Source organism: Macaca thibetana, unplaced genomic scaffold (genome assembly GCF_024542745.1).
Source record: "Macaca thibetana thibetana isolate TM-01 unplaced genomic scaffold, ASM2454274v1 unplaced_scaffolds9, whole genome shotgun sequence".
In the NCBI taxonomy this organism is placed as follows: domain Eukaryota; kingdom Metazoa; phylum Chordata; class Mammalia; order Primates; family Cercopithecidae; genus Macaca; species Macaca thibetana.
In genome coordinates, this window is record NW_026088798.1 from 23,119 (window position 1) to 42,992 (window position 19,874).

Sequence of the window (19,874 nt, forward strand, 5' to 3'; positions counted from 1 at the left end):
AAAAACAGCAGGTGACATGGGAGACAGACAAAGGTAGATAGCAAAGACTGAGACTTATAATCTAAGAAAACTTCATCTCTGACCTTCCAGTTCCAGGCAGATAATACTAAAGGAAACAACATGGTTTATAGACTCATCAACTGACAAAAGAGAGGTTGCATCAGTTCTTAACTATGAAACACTCCTAGCAGCCACAGCAAATCTCTAGGACAACATATCAATGGCATCAAAGCAAGAGTATACTTCAGTGATAGAGTGAATTAAGTTCCCTGTTTGGGACCCAGGCCAGGGCTAGAGAAAAGAACTCTGAAATGTAGAGCTCAAAAATGTATCCTCTGTCGGCCAGGTGCAGTGGCTCACACCTGTAATCCCCAGCACTCTGGAAGGCCGAGGCAGGCAGATCACGAAGTCAGGAGATGGAGACCATCCTGGCTAGCACAGTGAAATCCTGTTTCTACTAAAAATACAAAAAATTAGCCGGGCGTGGTGGCAGGCGCCTATAGTCCCAGCTGCTTGGGAGGCTGAGGTAGGAGAATGGAGTGAATCCAGGAGGCGGAGCTTGCAGTGAGCCTAGATCCTGCCACTGCACTCCAGCCTGGGCAACAGAGCAAAACTCCGTCAAAAAAAAAAAAAAAAAAAAAAAAAAAAAAAAAAAAAAAAAAAATAAAAACACACACACACACACACAAATATATATATGTGTGTGTGTGTATGTATAATACACATGTATATATATATATATATATATATATATATATATATATACCCTCTGTCTTCTCCATACCCATGTGTCCCTTCTGTGAGAGACTTCCTTACACCATTGCGGGGAAGAGAATTTTTCTCTGCTATATTTGCTTGAAAGAATTAAAGGTGTAGGGCAAAAATTCTTGGAAATTATGTAGTTTACGATCCTCAAAAGTGAGAAAAATGAAGCCCAGAAGAGAAGGCCTTCCAGGAAAATTCCAGAGCCGGAGGTAGACCCAGTACATTGTTTTTGTTTTTGTTTAGAGAGAAAGTCTCACTCTATGGCCCAGGCTGGAGTGCAGTGGAGCCATTTCACTCACTGCAACCTCCGCCTCCTGGGTTCAAGCTATTCTCCTGCCTCAGCCTCCTGAGTAGCTGCGATTACAGGCGCCCACCACCACGCCCAACTCAATTTTTGTATTTTTAGTAGAGACAGGGTTTCACCATGTTGGCCAGGTTGGTCTCGAACTCCTGACCTCAAGTGATCGCCTGCCTGCCTAGACCTCCCAAAGTCCTCGGATTACAGGCGTGAGCCACCGCGCCGCCGACCTGGACCTGGTAAGTTTTAATCAAGTACTCTGAACTATGCAAACAAACACTAGGAAGTAATAGAAAAAAAAATTAATCTAAAAACCCTCTGGAGAGTCAAAGAATTGCAGATTTAAAATAGCATGAATACTTGGATTCATGGTTTTGAAAAAGGACCTCGCATTTACCCGCATGTACAAACTGCCTGCCCACCTCTATCAGAGCATTTTTCAAGCTGTGCTACAGTTAACTATGTACTGCCCAAATCCAATCTGTCCCTGCAGATCATAAGCTCTTCAAGACCAGGACTTCAGGAGAACAAGCAAAACTTCAGAGAGAAGAGAGCCACCGAAACAGAGTTCATAGCAATGGGTCGGCAGGAGCTGATGACTGGAGGTGCGCGGTAGCGTTGGGGTCTGGGACAGCGGAGGGCAGAGAAGGCAAAAGGGCCTGCATGACACGCTACAGGGCTAGGAGCCACAGCTGCGGTGATTAGTTCAGTTTTGTCTCGTATGCCTGTTACTTATACACCATCTCTTGTTCAGAAAGAACTTCAGGTTGAGTATTTGGACTCCTTGAGCCTTCTGCTGTTTGTCTCCGGGACGTTTAACACTCTTAAAAGGGGAAAACTGTCCAGTTCGATTTTCCTTCCTGGGACATTACAGGTTTTTCAAAAGTTTGATGAAAGCATTCACTAAGGAGTGATTCCACTTTCTCTGGTGGCTGAGAAATAGGCGTCTGAGGGGCAGCATCAGGTCTTCCCATCAAGCTGAGGTCGGAGTCTCCCCACCCACGGACCTCACCCTCGCTCTCCCCTCATAAATCTGACCTCTAACTGTAACTGCCTTGGCCTCATTCCGTGGGTGTGGATGCTCCTGCTTGAAACGCATTTTCCAGCCCGCCAAATTTTTGGGAGAGTTTCTTCCACTCTCCAAGCGCTGAGAGTTACAAAGTTCAATCTGGCTTTCCAGATTTTTTTTTCTTCCCATTACTAACGGAAGAAATCAAGAAGCGCCAGGCAGAAGGGCCCTGCTCCCTCCAATCAGAGCCCAGCCCGGGGCCAGAGCAGGAAGTGCGGCGGTGGGACGCGCGGTGGGACGCCTGGTGACAGCCCCTCGCCCCCCGGGACCCGCCGGCCAGGACGCAGGTCGGTGCGGCCGCTGTGCGACAGCTCCGGGCCCGCGCCTCTCGCTTCCTCCCTCCGGGCAAGTGAGAGGACCAGAGGATAAACCGGGGGCGGGGGGGCGCGCCGACCCCACCAACCGCGACCCTCGCGCACGGACCCCCACTACACGCGCGTCCCAGGCGGGGTCGACCCAGACGAGCCACGGGGGGGCGCACAGCCCCACTAGCAGGGCGGCCAGGACCCACGCGCGCGGGTCCACGCAGCCACCTATATAGGTGACAAAACACTCAGGAAGCCGTCATGCGGGGCCGGGAAAAGCCCCCACCCAGAGTCACGGACTCCCTCGTCCGAGGGTCCGCGCAGTCCCCTCGGTGAGTCTAGCGAAGCAGTCTCGCTGCGAGGGAGGGCGGGGAGGGCGGCGGAGTCTCCCACTCGCGGTGACCCGGGCCCCGCCCCACGAGTGGGTCCTCGCAGGGCCCCCTCTGCGCACGCGGGGACCAGCCACGCCGTCGGAGGACCGGGCAGAAGCCAGCGCCCGGGTCCATGCAGTCCCCTCCGCGGCAGACGCGGGGAGCCTGGGGAGCAGTGGGGACCGGCCCCCACCCGCAGGGCGACCGGCACCGCCGCGCGGGCCCACGCGGTAGCGCGCGCAGCAGGCGCGAAGCCCCCGGTGCCACCCGAGGCCGAGACAAAGCCCAGGCGCAAGGACCCCGGATCCCGACCCCGACCCTGCGGAGCCCAGCTCGGGCCCAGCGGCCACGCCCGGGGAGACCCCCCCGCCCGGTCCGGAGACCCCCCCCGTCGCCCCCGTCGCGCCCCTCTCACCTCAGGCCGCCCAGGCAGGCGCCGCCGCTCGCTCGCTCGCTCCGCGGCCGCCGCGGCGCCTGGGGCCGCTGGAGCGCAGCTGAGAGCCGACAGAGCCGCGGCAGCCTCAACAATGGAGCCCCGGGGCGGGGCCGCCGCCGCCGCTTCAGCCCGTGTTCCCCGCTCAGGATCCGGCTCGGATCAAGGAGCTGCAGCTGGCGCGGGGCTGCGGCAGGAACACACACCGTGCAGGTGCACACGCCCCCGCCCGCCGCCCGCCCCCCCCGGCCCCGCCCCCAGCGGAGCCGGGCGCCCAGGGCCCCCCCCCCGGCCAATGGGGAGCGAGCCGCGCGGAGAGGGCGGGGCCTGGGGGAACAAATGGAGGTTGGGCGGGGCGGCGCTGGGACTGGGCGTGCGGGGTCCCGCGGGAGGACCGGACCCAAGAGCTGGCCGGATCCTGGCCCCCTAGAAGACCCAGCTCAACGTCCACCTGCAGTCTGCTCTACAGGACGCGCTCATCTCAAGCCCAGAACTCAGGCTTTTAGGGCAGAGAGCGAGAGACAGGCTTGCTTTACAAAAAGTGAAACTGAGGTCCAAGGAATAGGATTGCCTGCTGCCCGAAGTCACGTAGTCCCATTCCCATTCACTCGTTCACTTGTTCTCATTCAGCAAACATTTGGAAGCACGTATGGTGGGCGTTAGGAGTGAAGTAGGGCCGGGCGCGGTGGCTCCCGCCTGTAATCCCAGCACTTTGTGGGGCCGAGGCAGGTGGATCACTTGAGGCCAGGAGTTCGAAACCAGCCTGGCCAACAAGATGAAACCCCATCTCTGCTAAAAATACAAAAACTTAGCCGATCGTGGTGGCGCGTACCTGTGGTCCCAGCTACTGGGAAGGCTGAGGCAGGAGAATCGTTTGAACCCGGGAGGTGGAGGTTGCAGTGAGCTGAGATGGTGCCACTGCATGCGCTCCAGCCTGGGCGACAGAGTGAGACTCTGTCTCCAAAAAAAAAAAAAAAAAAAAAAAAAAATTAATAGATGGGAAGTAGAAGCGAACTTAGGCCTTCCCTGAAGGAGCTCGGCCAAGGAGTACCTGAAATGTCTCTGCATCTCTTTAAGGTCTGATAAAGGAACCAGGAGCGAGCACTAATCACTTCCCTTTCCTGCCTCAGAGCTTTCATGTGTTTGCTGTTCCCCGCCTGAAATGCCAAGTACCAATGGAATTTATTTATTTATAGAAATGGGGTCTCCCTATGTTGCCCAGGCTGGTCTCAAACTCCTGGCCTCAAGCTATCCTCTCGTCTCAGCCTCCCAAAGTGTTGGGATTACAGGCATGAACCACTGTCCCCAGCCCTGATCGTCTTTAAAACCTCTTTCCTCATCTTATTTGAGCTTCCTGCTTCATGTGCCCCCACACCCTTGGTTTTCCTGTACTTCCATAGCTGCTCCTCTCCGGGGACCCACCCCCTTCTCTGCCCAACTTGTATATGTCTGTCTGGGCTCAGGCCAAATGCCCTTCCATTTGCAGTGGGCACTGCACACAGGAAAATCTCATGCCCTTCCGGGCTTCACAAACCATCCACATGCTCTGCTGCCTGCCAGAGACATCCATCCCAGTCAGATGCCCAGCCCTGACCTTTCCCAAAGCCCCAGCTGGACACAGGGAAGCATCTCAAATTTTCCGCGGCCAAAACAGAGTGGTTTATTAGTGCCCTAACCTGCTCATCCACATTCTTGTGATTCTCTGTAAACAGCCCCTCCATCCACCCAGCTGCTCAGGTGAAAATCTCAAATCCTCCTCCAGTCCTTCCTCCCCGAACCTCTCATGCAGCCCTCTGCCTTCCTAGGACGCTGAGCACCCCTCACTCCCAGCGCCAGCTGGGGTGCTGTCTGAGTCGCTGCCACCCACTTGGCATGAAGTGTGACCTCTCGCCCGGTGTGGTGGCTTACGCCTGTAGTCACAGCACTTTGGGAGGCTGAGGCGGGCAGATCGCTTGAGGCCAGGAGACTGGGACCAGCCTGGTCAATATGGTGAAACTAAAATACAACAATTAGCCAGGCATGGTAATGCGTGCCTATCATCCCAGCTACCCTACCCAGGAGGCTGAGGCAGGAAAATTGCTTGAACCTGGGAGGCAGAGGTGGCAGTGAGCCACATCACACCACTGCATTCCAGGCTGGGCAACAGAGTGAGACTCTGTTGCAAAATAAAAAAAAAAAAAAAAAAGAAGAAGAAGAAGAAGAAGAAGAAGAAGTGTGACCTCTCTAAGGCAAGGCAGTGTCCCACTCTGATTCACTTCCATGTGCAAAACAGGACCTGCACCCTGAAGGCATTCACTCAGGGGCGCTGCTGGGATGGGTGGATGCACGGTTAAGGTCTTCATGGTGGCTGGGGCTGACCCCATCCCCATCGCTCTTCCCACACACACCTGCACACTCATCACTCCCACGCTCGCACCCACCACTGAAAGCCTGGCCCCTAATCTGATTTGCCTAACAAGGTCCCCAGATGAACAACACAGGCTTCCCTACCTCTCCCCTGCTAGGGCCCCACCGTGTTCTGGGATGTACTCAGGGATCAGGAGAACAAAACCTCAGGGAGTGAAAGGACATTCCAGGGTGCAGGCCTCTGCATCCCCCTCCATGCCCTCACCCCTGCCTGACACACCCACACCCCTGTACCTGGCCAGCTCCTACCAACCCTTAAATTCTCACCAAGTTCTGTGGTGGCAGCCACACCCTAAAGTGACTGACCCCCCAATGACCTATGCCCTTGCATAGTCTTCCTGACCTTGGGTACGAGCAAAACCGGTGACTGGCTTCTAACCCATAGAGCCTGGCAAAAGCAATGGGATGTCACTGTCACAGTGCATCACCTTCGCACACTAGAGAGAAATGTTCCACCTGCAGGCGCTGCCAGGAGGGAGATGCTGTGCTGAGAAAAGACCTTTGGAGGGGCCCCGTAGGCAAGGAAGCAAAAAGCTGGGCCCTTGCCAAGCGGGTCTGAGGAAATGAATTCTGCCAGTAACCTCAGCGGACCTGGAAATGGATTCTGCCCTGGTGGAGCCTCAGATGAGGATGCAGCCCAGCTGCTTAGCATGAGATCCCAAGCACAGGACCCGCTAAAATGTGCTCAACTCCTAGCTTGCCAAAATTGGCTTAAAGGTGTGTGTTGTTTTAAGCTTCTACAGTTTTTAGTTATTGCCTATGAAAGTGTTAAAATATGAGACAATAACTTAGGTCCCCTCCCCATCACACACATTCTTCTTTCTGGCATTCATCACAATTCTACTTATTGATTTAAAATCTCCCTCTTGACTGGGTGCAGTGGCTCAGGAGTTCCAGACCAGCCTGGCCAACATGGTGAAACCCCATCTCTACTAAAAATACAAAAATTAGCTAGATGTGGTGGTGCAATCCTGTAATCCCAGCTACTCTGAAGGCTGAGGCAGGAGAATTGCTTGAATCCAGGAGGCAGAGGTTGCAGTGAGCCGAGATGACACCATTGCACTCCAGCCTGAGTGACAAGAACAAAACTCTGTCTCAAAAAAAAAAAAAAAAAAAAAAAAAAAAAAAAAAAAATTGTCTCTTGCCACTAGCATGAAGGTCCCATGAGAAGAAAAATGGAAACTCTTGCTCATAACAGTGCCCCAAATGCCCAGCACGGTGTAGTTCTAGGGCAGTTGGTCGATGGTGGACGCTGCTGGTTGGAGGGCCCAGCTGGCCCTCCCAGCTGCCTTCTCCCTGGTCAGGTTCCATTATAGAGAACAGAATAGTTTCTTGCCTTTCCAGAGTCCCTCTTAGTGGGGATTGGCCAAGTGACATTGTCCTGCCCCGGGAGACATAAGTGGAAGTTGGCTGAAAGGTTTCTAGCCGTGGTGTGCTGGGGCGATTTGAACCAGGACATGAGAGCTGACCGTCCATTGTTCAGGAATTCTGCAAGTTGATTGTTCAACACATTCAGTACTTAAAAATATCAAATAATATAAACTCGCAAATTAAAAAATGCATTAGACCAGATGCAGTGGCCCACGTCTAACACATTGGAAGCCTGAGGCAGGAAGATCACTTGAGCCCAGGAGTTCAAGACCAGCTTAGGCAAAAAAGGAAGACCCTGTCTCACAAAAAAATTTTTAAAATTAGCTAGGCATGGTGTGTGTGCATGCAATCCTAGCCACTCAGGAGGCTGAGGTGGGAGGATCGCTTGAGCCATCTGTTCAAGGCTCCAATGAGCTATGATAGTGCCACTGCACTCCAGCCTGGGTGACAGAGCCAGACCCTGTCTCAGAAATAAATATATTTCATATATTAATAAATTTAATAATAAATGTATATATATATATATACATTTATGTATATATATATATATATTTAGATATAAATATATATTTCTTGTTTTATTTATTTATTTATTTATTTTGAGATGGAGTTTAACCCTTGTCACCCAGGCTGGAGTGCAATGACACAATCTGGGCTCACCGCAACCTCCACCTCCTGGGTTCAAGTGATTTTCCTGCTTCAGTCTCCTGAGTAGCTGGGATTACAGACACGCACCACCACGCCTGGCTAATTTTTGTATCTTTAGTAGAGATGGGATTTCTCCATGTTGGTCAGGCTAGTCTCGAACTCCTGACCTCAGGTGATCTGCCCACCTCGGCCTCCCAAATTGCTGGGATTACAGGTGTAAGCCACTGTGCCCAGCCTATATGATATATTTATATATTATAATTATGTATATTAATTTTATATAATTATATATAAATATAAATATAAAAACTTTCCTTGCCTTCTCTTGTTTCTACCTACAGTCAGTCCCATGACTTCAAATAATACTATAGTAATGTTTATAATTTTAAATATATATATATATATATATATATTTTATTTTATTTTTTTTTTTTGTTGTTGTTGAGACGGAGTCTCGCCCTGTCGCCAGGCTGGAGTGCAATGGCGCAGTCTCAGCTCACTGCAACCTCTGACTCCCGGGTTCAAGCGATTCTCCTGCCTCAGCCTCCCAAGTAGCTGGGCTTATAAGCGCCCACCACCACCGTTCCAGCTTTTTTTTGTATTTTTAGTAGAGACAGGGTTTTGCCATGTTGGTTAGGTTGGTTTTGAACTCCTGACCTTAACTGATCGCCCACCTCGGCCTCCTAAAGCGCTGGGAATACATGCGTGAGCCACCTTGGCCAAAATATTTTTCTGTTTCCAAACATTTTACATGAGAGGAAAGCGGAGAATAAATCATCTGACACTACTATAAAAAGAAAATCTTTGTGCCTCTCTTCTTTTCATCTTTCCTAAGTGTACATATTACCAAAATGTCTTTAGGTTGAGGTCCCCCCGTGAAAACTTTACAGGGTGTTGTGTCCTCAGCCACCCTCCTGTCTTTTCCTAGTCCTGGCATTTTAGAACTGTCTGGGGATGACCCAGGATACCCACTGTGGCCATGTCTATTGGAGGGTCTAGTGAGTATCAGCCCCGGGGTCATCTCATCCCCAAGGACAGCCTGAGGTAGGGGGTAGAGTCTCTCAGGGGGAGCTGGAGCTGGATGCTCTTGGCCTTAGAGGAATCTCCTGGTATAGTTTCATCTAAAATGGTGACCCCTTAGGGTTATTAAAATTTTAGGACATTAAAATGAATGGACAATACAACGTAATGTCATTAAAGCTAGGTCATTAAAACTGTTCCTCCAGCCGGAGCTTTTATTCCTCGGAGACACATTGACGGTCTGCCAATGGGATGCTGATATTGAGAGGAAAAGGCAGAAATGATTTCTGCTCTCTAGATGATGCTCTCTAGATTGTCTCAGATTGTGAAGAGAGAAAAACTGTCCCAAAGGACAAGGAAAAAAACCCACCCCAGAGAGGATGTGCAAGAACCTGAATATGAAAATGCACTGAAGGCACACAGGAGGACAAAGAGCAGTGCCAGTGCCTCCTAGGTGGTCACTGAGGACTTTACTGAACAGGATGGGTGTCCCGAGGGATAGAATGGCCTGCCGTGACACTTAGAAAGGTCTGTGTTGGAGTCAGCACTGCCTCTCCCTGAGTTTGTTACCTTGATAAGGCTTGTCCGCTTATTTGAGTTTCAGTTTTTCATTGACTGTAAGATACATGTTGTCAGTACAGCTTGAAAGATAAAGGTACTATTTCCAAAGTAGCAAGGTAAAATGACGTATTTTATTTGCTAAAAGTTCATATTTATTTCTTCCCCAGAGTGAGTGTAGTAAGTTTTAAAGGTCTGTTCTTTTCAAGGGTAATTTCAAATGGAATTGTAGGACTTAGCTTTGTCAATGCTACTGGTGAAATAAAAGTGTGATAGATAAATTGATGATTTACAAAGATTCACCAAAATGTCAGTTCCCCTCTTGTAGCATGGTGAAGAATTTATGACAGTGGACACATCTGTGTCCTCTTATCTGGATATCTTTTTTTTTTTTTTTTTTTTTTTTTTTTTTTTTTTTTTTTTTTTTTTTTGGAGACACTGTCTTGCTCTGTAGCCCGGCTGGAGTGCAGTGGCACCATCTCTGCTTACTGCAACCTCTGCCTCCCGGGTTCAAGTGATTCTCCTGTGTCAGCCTCCCGAGTTACTGGGATTATAGGCACCCACCACCACCACACCCAGCTAATTTTTGTATTTTTAGTAAACACGGGGTTTTAGGCCTGGCACGGTGGCTCAGGCCTGTAATCCCAGCACTTTGGGAGGCCAAGGTGGGCGGATCACGAGGTCAGGAGTTCCAGAGCAGCCTGGCCAACATGAAAAACCCTGTCTCTACTAAAAAAATAAAAAAAAAAAATTAGCTGAGCCTGGTGGCAGGCACCTGTAATCCCAGCTACTCGGGAGGCTGAGGCAAGAGAATTGCTTGAACCCGGGAGGTGGAGGTTGCAGTGAGCCAAGATCTTGCCACTGCACCCCAGCCCAAGCGACAATGCAAGACTCCGTCTCAAAAAACAAAAAAACAAACAAACAGCAAAAAGGCGGGGTTTTGCCATGTTGGTTGGCTGGCTGGTCTCAACCTCCTGATCATCAGGTGATCCCCTCATCCTCCCAAGGTGCTGGGATTACAGGCGTGCCAGCCACCATGCCCTGCCCACTCTATTTTCTTTTTATTCCCTAAATTTTTTAATATGTTTGAGTTTGTCTGTTCCTGTTTTTTATCACTGTTTTCTTACATAAAAGAAATTCTGCCTAAAAAAAAAAAAAAAAAAAAAAAAAAAATCTTCCTGTGACTTCTGAAAGTGTTCTGGTTTTATCTTTCATATTTGAATATATAATAAGTTGATTATGGATCATGGAATAGAGAAGAATGCAATGCATTTTCCCAAGTAGAGATGCCAGCCTGGTTTGCTCATATTCATTTTTTAAAGTGCATGTGATTTCTTTTTCTATTCTACAGTGCCTACTCTATCATTCATCAACTTTCCATATAAATGCTGGGTCATTAAGACTTTTCTTCCCATTGGTCTGCTTGCTCATCTCTCTGCTAATACTGTGCTGTCCTGAGTATTTTCGTTTGAAAATCTTAGAAGTATGTTAGACAAGCCATCACTCTTTTTTTTAGATGAAAAAAAGCATTAGACATTTGTCATTTTTTACGCATGCAAAAAAGTTTTTTTTTCCTGCCTAAAAAAAAAAACCTGATTTGGGAATTTATGTGATTTCATAGGAATAGCATCTGGAAGTGGTGACATTAATGTCCTTTTTTAAAAACAGGTGTCGTATTTCCTCTTATTCCTTTCTACCTTGACATTGTGCAATAGAAATTTGAAAAATTATTGTATTAATATTGTCAAATATCAATTATTGGTTTTATTTACTACTCAATTAAATTTAATAAGCCTACTCTCTCTTGGTATAATCACATGGAATGGGCTCAACTCCCCAGTTAATAAGTGACAGCACATGTAAAATATTGTCTACCAGGGAAACTCATTGAACACTTAGTGTTCAGACTGTGTTTTGGTGTCTGGTTCCCTAAGCACCACTGCAGTGAAAATAATAGACCTTCGGCAGAAAAAGTTTTGGCAAATATATTGCATAAGCCATTTAGATGCAGTGAGTCATTCTTATTACTTGGGTTGGTGGAATCCCTTTCAAAATGTAAGTTACTAATACAAACAAAGATGGAACTTTGTGAGCAGGCATTTTTAAGAATAAGTAGTCTCAGGACTGATAATATTAACTCCCTTATGCACATCAGGTAGGACTTTATTATGACAGATACTAGAAATGTACAAAGTGAAGTTAAAAGGTAACTCCTAGCAGCACATCTTACTCCCTGGATTCTCTAATGAGATGGGTGTTTCTACTTTGCTGTTGCCTTTTTGAATAGTTCAATTCTCCAGCATTAGTACTGTGTGTGTGGGAGGGAGTATGTGTGAACAGAGTAAGAGTTGTGACAATCAAGTCATAGAATAAATGCTTGGAAATTTTAGAATCATGTAAACAGCTTATGGATTGAGTATAGATTCCCAGTGCTGTCAGTCTCACCCGTCCTTCTATCCACATGTGTGGAATGTTCTAGGACTCCATGGCTTTTGAGGATGTGGCTGTGAACTTTACCCAGGAGGAATGGGCTTTGTTAGATTCTTCTCAGAAGAATCTCTACAGAGAAGTGATGCAGGAAACCTGCAGGAACCTGGCTTCTGTAGGTAAGAATGACAACACATTTCACTTAATTACAGAAGTATTTCCCTATCATCAGTGCTATTTGTGATTTGGAATGTGGCAAGGGAATGATTTGGTGAAGAAATCAGGCATGGGCACTGTGTACAATGAACATAAATCTAGTAATGTTTCTGTAGTTTGTAATAATTCATGATAATTTTGTGGGTCTGCATTTTAGGAAACAAATGGAAAGACCAGAATATTGAAGATCACTTTGAAAAACCTGGGAAAGATATAAGATAATTTGCACTGAGAAGAGGAAATAAAGTCCTCTGAAGGAATCTTAGCTTGTCATGAACTTAAAAACAAGCAATCAAAACAAATAGAGTCACTTGAAATTTTTTTTTTTTAGAAAATGTAACGTTTCAAGGTAGCAGTCAGTGTTTGGAAAACAGTTTACTTGAAAATAGCACTACAAAATTGTGTATATGTTACTAAAACTAATTTCATAGCCATGCAGTGGTAGCTGTGTTTTTTTCAGTAACCCATTTACTTTCAAATAATTCAATCATGGCAATAATAATAATAATAATAATAAACAATGCATTTTTTTATTGAAAGCAGTGTAAGCCAAGACCTATTAGTAAGTAGAAATTGTTATTAAACCAACCAACCAATAATGTGCTTGTTTTTTTCACAGAAAATCATGTGGTACTGTGTTTAGACAGTATGGACAAGTGTCACCAAATTCCAAATCTTTCTGAATGAGAACATTTCTACTGGATTAAAACAATGTGAAAAAGTGTTTGTGGAAAAGTCTTTGTACATCATTCCCTCCTTAATAAAAAAAATGCAAACAATAAATGTGAACAATGTTTTCCTTGGACCTTGATAATACAAGAACGTACACAGGATTAAAACTCTAATAGTTTTAGAAACTGCAAGAATATTTTCAGTTTTGTTTTCATTTACTTGAAAAGTCATGTGAAAGAAAACTCCCACAGGAAAGAAGTTCTATAAGTGAAGCTTTTCTAATTTGGAAAGCCTGATGCAAATTAAAGCCTTCAACTTCCCTTCGTAACCATGGAAGCATTACTGGAGAGAGACCCTATGAATGTAAACAATGTGGCAGTGCTTTGTAACCATGAAGTACTCAACTGGAGAGAAAAAATGTAAACAATGTGACCAAATGTTACTGGAGAAAACAAGTTACAAGTATATTCGTTTTTTATCAGTGGCTCATTCTTCCCAGCACTTTGGGAGGAGTATTGCTTGAGCAATTCACCTTGTTTTGCAGGGAAAAAATAAAAAACCTTGAGGTGAGAGTTTGTAAATGCTCTTTTAACTGGCAGCACATTTAGTTCTTTTTCAAGGACATAGGGGGGGGGGAAAGCCCTGTGATGCGGATCATAGATAATGGCCATATTGAAAGCTCTTTAAAATACAAAAATTTGGGTAAATGTTTGTAATTTTTGTTATTCGGATTTGAGCCGAATGTGCCACTGCACTCCAGATGGTGACAGTGAGTTAAAAAATAAATTTTTTCTTGAATGTAAGAAATGTGGTTTCCCATTTTTAAGACATTTTTTTTTTAGGAAATGTGGTTTCATTTTTTTTTTTTTTTGAGATGGAGAAAAGCCTTTTGAATCTGGTAACTGTGTTGTTCCAGGTGGATGTCCAGAAGTGGTGCAATCTCAAGGCTCACTGCTGCAACTCCGCCTCCTGGGTTTAAGTGATTTCTCCTGCCTCAGCCCCCTGTAAGTAGCTGGGACTGCACATGTATGAAATGTTACACAAGTTACAAGTATATTGTTTTTATCAGTGGCTCCACTTTGAGTATTCACCCAGGGAAACCTGAGAGTTCTGTTCTTTGTAGTAGTACTTTTTTAGTAGAGACAATTTTTTGTTGATAGAATTTTCACCATGTTGGCTATGGTTGGCTGGTCTGAGATGAACTCCTGTTGCCCCTCATGATCGGCTTGCCCACCTCAGTGCCTCCCCTCCCGAGTAGCTGGGACTACAGGGATTACAGACATGAGGATTTCACCCTAGGCTGCACCCGGTCATTTGGTAAGTGCTTTACAGACATCATTTGTATGTATTGTCCCTGTGATTAATGGACCAGTGAATAATGATTGTGAATTGTTGGGATTGTCTTACTAGCCTCATTTGGCAAATTTTGATTATCCCTTGTTCATTATACACACATTCCACCTTTCTTTATTAAAGGAAAAAAAACTACTCTTGATGTAAAGATGTTTATTTTTTGCTAATAATGAGTTAGTATTAATTCCTAAGTACATAAATTTTACCATAGAGTATCATCTCGTGAGTTCTTTGCATGTGTTGCCCTTTATTCTTTATTATTTCTGTCTATTATTTGGATCATTCACTTTGAATGAAGGAGAGAGGACTGTGATAGGACAACATGTTGTAACCAATCTGAGGGAGGAAGCATTCAATCTCTCAGTCACATATGATAGCGTTGGGCTTTTCATCGATGCCTTTCTCATTGTAGTAGATAGTATTGCACCATTATGATATGATAGTTTATATATTGTTTTTTAGAGTATTACAGTCTTACCAGTCAGTGTCACATGATTCAGTTCCCTACCAGCCAACAGACAAACCAATCACATACTCCTGTAGGAACAAAGGAACATCCTCGGCCGGGTGCAGTGGATCACGCCTGTAATCCCAGCACTTAGGGAGGCCGAGGCCGGTGAATCATGAGGTCGGGAGATCGAGACCATCCTGGCTAACACGGTGAAACCCCGTCTCTACTAAAAATACAAAAAATGTGTGTGTGGTGGTGGGTGCCTGTAGTCCCAGCTTCTAGAGAGGCTGAGGCAGGAGAATGTTGTGAACCCCGGAGACGGAGCTTGCAGTGAGCTGAGATCACACCACTGCACTCCAGCAAGGGTGACAGAGAGAGATTCTGTCCCAAAAAAAAAAAAAAAAAAAAAAGGAACATCCTCACTTTTTAATGCTATACCACTGCTATACCACTCTCTGCTCCCAAGTTAATCCCTGTTTGGGCCTGTGGGAGCTTACACCATCCTCCTATATGTAATTAATAACTGATGTCTGCTTTTTTTCTGTTTAGTAATAGATGTTATGTGTTTAACGGTGCCAGTAAACGTAGGGTGCTCATTCCTTCCTCACCAGTGGGGTGCATGAGATGCTATTGAAATAATTGGCAACACAAATGGAATGGACCAGCCCTCATGCAGGACACCTGCTCAACTTGACCTACCTGCTGTCGGCTGACGGTTCCGTAACACATCAGCAGTCACCTGAGTCAGAACCGTGAGCTGATGATGGGCCTTCCCTTTGGTCTGCACAGCGTTCTGTGGTCTTCAGGTGTTTTCATCTTCTCCCACACTAAAATGCTCTCATCTCCTAGACATGAATGTTTCATTGCACCCCAGCATGACATTTGGCCTGTGCTTAGCAGGCAGTTTTGAGGCCCTGCTTATTTATTAAGAAGCACAAAAGCGCAGCACATTTTAAGCCAACACTTAAGTCCTAATTAGCAAGGATCAGGCTGTATCTCTGTAGTCCCTGCATCTACTCTGGTCACCATCTCTGTATGCTTAGGGCAGCCATGTGAACATTATTAATTATTGTCCACACTCCAAACAATTAATAGTTATTATGTAGTGGCAGAAGTAGTGGCCTTGTTTGTTTCTTGTGCTGCTGCTCCCCTTGCCGCTGTCCCCTACACCCTCCTGATGAGGTGTACATCTATGGTTCCTCATGGTTCAGGCACTGATGAGTAAAGAAAATGGGAAGAAAGAGTTTGATATTAGCCCCTATGAAAGGATATATGAAGAGTCTCAGCAGTTGCTTGCATTGAAAAATTTCCTAGCTAGTGTGTGTGTGTGGGCTTTTCTTATCACTGCTGCTTATCAGCATGTCAAAAGTCGAATCTTCGGACTGCAAGTCTTGCCGGCCTTAGACATAATGGCCTTACTGCGTGTGGAGCTAACCCCAGGAAGATGAAGTGACAGTCTCTGGAGGATTAGGTGGTCTCCTCCAATGTGACTTGATGGGCTCCTGAACTCTTTCCTGTAACCATGCAGAGAGTCTACACTGCCAGTGATCATGTGCCTCAACTCTGTAGATGTAGAAACTCAAAATATTCAAAATATTCTGAAACAGTTTCCATTGAAAGGAAAGAGAAAGACAGTTAGGTGCCATGCTCCGGTCAAGAGAACTAGTAGATGGCTCACAAGAACACTCTGTCGCTACTGTCTGTGCTTCTGTCACAACAAATATCCTGATCCTTCAGTTTTAAGGGTGCAGGGCCATTTTCCTCCCTTTCTTACTGTAGTTCTCAAGATAACTGTATGATATGCTGGGAAGCAATATCCTGATAATCAGGTGACATTGGTCAGAACAGCCCAGGCTCTGTTATAGTCCCTGCTCAAAACAGAATGGCCTTTAACGCTTGTGTCCAGCAAACCACATCATGGGAGAAAACCCAAGGTGGGCTGCTTTCTGGGGTCCCTCAGTTGTAGTGCAAGTGAAGCATTTACAGTCAAAACTCCATCCATCTGCTCTGGGTAGCCTTCCTGATCTTGTGGTAGCGGTTCATATTGAATCCTAGACTTCTGTTGTCTTTTGTTTGCTATTTGTAAGTAATAAATTCACTTCATGGAATTTATGTATGAATGTGTTTGGTCTCATTGTACTCAGAAAAGTTGGTAGCCATTGCACAGTGAACCCGCTTCATAATTGGTGAAAACACCTATGCCCCCCTTGTGCCACAGCAAGGAGGTTAATTCAGCCAAACATAAACTTCATGTTCGTAAAACCCTGTAGCACAATTATTACCATGTGGGAGGCCTTTAACAATGGTGATGCTGATTTGAAGAACTCTGAAGGAAGAAATTTACACAAATGGGTTGGGTACACGGGAGTCCCTCCTAACTTAAAGCAAACCTTACTCCCCTCTGCCTAAAAAGAGTGGAGAGGCCAGGCACGGTGGCTCAGGCCTGTAATCCGAGCACTCTGGGAGGCCGAGGTGGGCAGATCACAAGATCAGGGGTTCAAGACCAGCCTGACCAACATGGGGAAGCCACATCTCTACTAAAAATACAAAAATTAGCCGGGCATGGTGGTGGGCACCTGTAATCCCAGCTACTTGGGAGGCTGAGGCAGGAGAATTGCTTGAACCTGGGAGGCGGAGGTTGAAGTGAGTCAAGACCATGCCACTGCACTCCAGCCTGGGTGACAGGGCAAGACTCCGTCTCAGGGAAAAAAAAAAAAAAAAAAAAAAAAAAGTGGATAAGAACTGAAACAGGTTTAAAATTTCACCTAATTGGAAAAAATGCAAAGTTTAAAAAAAATAATATTTAAAATAAAATGCTAAATGAGTGCTCATTGAATTTTATGCCTCCACAAAGTAGGTTGTGAATTAACTTCCACATCTGTTGAAAGCCACCAAAGTTGGGCAGCCTCCGTGTCTGAAATTCACATGTGGCTCAAATAAGAATTATACCTGGGGATACCCCAAAGTTTAAATATGGTATCCCCTGTGATATTATGAGGAATTACTGTACATAAAACAGGTTGTCTTCCTTTAACTCTGAAAATCATATTATCTTGCCTAAATTCTCCAAAACGCATCGCTCTGCAGTATCCTATAGTGGACATAGGTTTCCTGACCAATGAGCACTAAAAGTAAGTGTGTGCGACTCACCTATGTTCTTATCAAAATGGAAATCCCCGAATCCCACCAGTTAGAATAACATGACAGAATGTCAGATTTTTGGAATATATAGGTTTTCTGTAAGGTTATTAGGTATTGATTCCATTTTTAAAATAGATATCAATATATTTAGATTACCTATTTCTCCTATGTTTTAGTATTAATAGATTGTGTCTTTTAATTCATCCAGTTGGTCTAAGTTACCAAGTTTGTGGGTTATGGAGATTGTAATATTCTTTATTATTTTATCATCCATGGGCTCTCTAATATAAAGGCCTCTTTTAATTCTTCTATTATTAGGTTGGTGCCAAAGTAATTGTGGTTTTGGACCGTGAATTTTAAATTTTTATAATTAGGCTGCAACACATCTTTATTAATCAAAATAGAACCCATTACAATGGACTGGGCACAGTGGCTCACGCCTGTAATCCCAGCACTTTGGGAGGCTGAGGCGGGTGAATCAGGAGGTCAGGAGTTTGAGACCAGCCTGACCAACGTGGTGAAATCCCGTCTCTACTAAAAATACAAAAAGTAGCCGGGTGTGGTGGCATGTGCCTGTAATCCCAGCTACTCAAGAGGCTGAGGCAGGAGAATCTCTTGAACCCAGGAGGCAGAGGTTGCAGTGAGCCGAGATTGCACCTTTGCACTCTGGCCTGGGTGACAGAGTGAGACTCGGTAAAAAAAAAAAAAAAGAAACCATTACATTGAACACATTTTTGCCAATGAGAAATAAACTTGTTTATTCCGTGCTTTCAGGGTTCGATGAACTCTTGGAAAGCATTTTCTTCATCCTGCTGGTTGTGTAAGTGTTTTCCCTGCAAAAAGTTGTCAAGATGCTTAAAGAAGTGGTAGTTGGTTGGCGAGAGGTCAGATGAATATGGCAGATGAGACAAAACTTCATAGCCCAGTTTATTCAACTTTTGAAGCCCTGGTTGTATGACATGTGGTCATGGGTTGTGGAGAACTGGGCCCTTCATGTTGACCAGTGCCAGCTCCAGGTGCTGCAGTTTTCCATGCATCTCATCGATTAACTTGGCATACTTCTCAGATGTAATGATTTCACCAGGATTCAAAAACTGTAGTGGATTCAAAAACTGCCAGAAGGCTGGCAGCTGACCACCAAACAGTGACCATGACCTTTTTTTGGTACAAGTTTGACTTTGGGAAGTGGTTTGGAGCTTCTTCTCAGTCCAACCAGTGAGCTGGCAGTTGTATGAAATCCACTTTTCATGGCATGTCACAATCTGATCAAGAAATGGTTTCATTGTTTCATAGAATAAGAAAAGATGACACTCCAAAGGATGATTTTTAAAATATTTGGTCAGCTCATGAGGCACCCACTTATCAAGATTTTTCAGCTTTCCAATTGGCTTCAAATGCTGGATGACCATAGAATGGTCGACATTCAGTTTTTCGCCAACTTCTCGTGTATCTGTAAGAGGATTGAATTCAGTGGTTGCTCTCTCTCAATTGGTCGTTATCATCAACTTCTGGCCCAGAGCCTGGGGCTGAGGCTGCCATGACCACCCTGTTCTCTTCCTTCTGGGGTCCCCAGGAAGCTCCCAGGACTGAATGATCCCCACAAAATACAGTGGCCAGGATGGGAGGGCTGGAGGTCAACTACCCCCCCGCCCCTGCCACCACAACCAAGAGGCCCCCATGGAGGTTGACCCCGAGATGTGGGTCCCTGTGGGATGCAGGCTCCCACGGATATTTCAGGGGATGAGCACTGGTCCTCCTGGCTGACAGGAGCCTGGTGGGCACTGGGTGTGTGGGGCCTGTATAGGTGGGTTGGACAGAACTGGGCCTAACCAGGGAGCCAGAGACTGGTGTGTCTTCCAGATTTCCTATGAGATCCCCTATCTGGTCATAGATGATGGTGATTTCTCTTAAGTACTGAATCCCTGCAAGGTGTTAGGCACTCCATTCTTACCAAGTTTATTTTGTTACCTGGTAGAACTTGGCTCATAAACAAGAAAATGGTGAAGAGGAGGACAGGAATCCTCATGGCTGAAGAAAGAAGAAAGTTTGGCTTCATTTCCAGGAGGCAGAGAAAACTTCCGTCTGTGGCTCTCTAGCACCAGTGGAATGTCTCTGTTTGGATAAGAAGAGCCTTTCTGTACCTCATTAGGGATATTCATAGATAGAGGTGTTCTATGCATGCAAAATTGCTTTTATGGGAGGACTGATGTGGGTGCACAGTTTTGGCCAGAAAACCTTGTTAAATGGGAACATAAGCTACAAACATTTTGGCAAAAGATGAAAGTTTATGAACAAACAACCATTTATATTGTTACAATAAGTTAGACTGTGTTGAGAAACCAGTTGCTTTCGTTAATGATCAGACATTTT

At 45.7% G+C, this 19,874-nt stretch overlaps 1 long non-coding RNA gene across 2 annotated transcripts; it reads left to right on the forward strand.

The window, feature by feature from the left end:
* The first annotated feature begins 2,528 nt into the window (after positions 1 to 2,528).
* On the forward strand, positions 2,529 to 12,185 carry LOC126947249 (uncharacterized). 2 transcript variants are annotated; one of them, XR_007722980.1, is made up of 3 exons: positions 2,529 to 2,769; positions 11,724 to 11,850; positions 12,045 to 12,185. It is a non-coding gene; the product is annotated as an uncharacterized LOC126947249 (long non-coding RNA). The 2 variants fall into 2 exon arrangements; XR_007722981.1 differs by lacking the exon at positions 2,529 to 2,769 and adding an exon at positions 5,434 to 6,364.
* The last annotated feature ends 7,689 nt before the right edge of the window (positions 12,186 to 19,874 follow it).